General features: G+C 32.4%; 1 protein-coding gene across 1 annotated transcript in view; it reads right to left on the bottom strand.

Annotated features, from left to right (window-relative positions):
• The window catches only part of LOC119593028 (protein quiver-like), a gene marked incomplete at its 5' end in the record, with an annotated part of 54,285 nt that overhangs the window by 41,236 nt on the left and 12,685 nt on the right, over window positions 1-364 (bottom strand).

Here is a 364-nt window from a genome sequence, read left to right as displayed (position 1 = left end):
GTACTATACCTATCACAGAAAGACTGAAAAACAAACAACCGCAAAGAACAGGAAACCAAAACAACAAGAATAAAAGAAAATAATTAATGAAACCAAGCAAGAACAGAAATAACTGACATTAATATCATTTTTTTTTCCTCACCGCAATACTTTCCTTATTCACTCGATATCATGCACAAGGACGCTCCTCTTTCGCACAAATTGCAGTATATAAAGAAATACGTATAAATATAAGCTGGTATCAGCGTACCAATGTAAATTAAATATACTCGACGTAGGGTAGAGAGAGGCCGTGTGTTATATAGAATTTTGTCCAATAAATGTTTATTACCTTATTGTCTATTCCTTATTTAGTTTAAACCTG

Source organism: Penaeus monodon, chromosome 31, assembly GCF_015228065.2.
Source record: "Penaeus monodon isolate SGIC_2016 chromosome 31, NSTDA_Pmon_1, whole genome shotgun sequence".
Classification (NCBI taxonomy): Eukaryota; Metazoa; Arthropoda; class Malacostraca; order Decapoda; family Penaeidae; genus Penaeus; species Penaeus monodon.
Note: the sequence above shows the minus strand (reverse complement) of the source record. Positions and strands in the feature narration are given on the sequence as shown.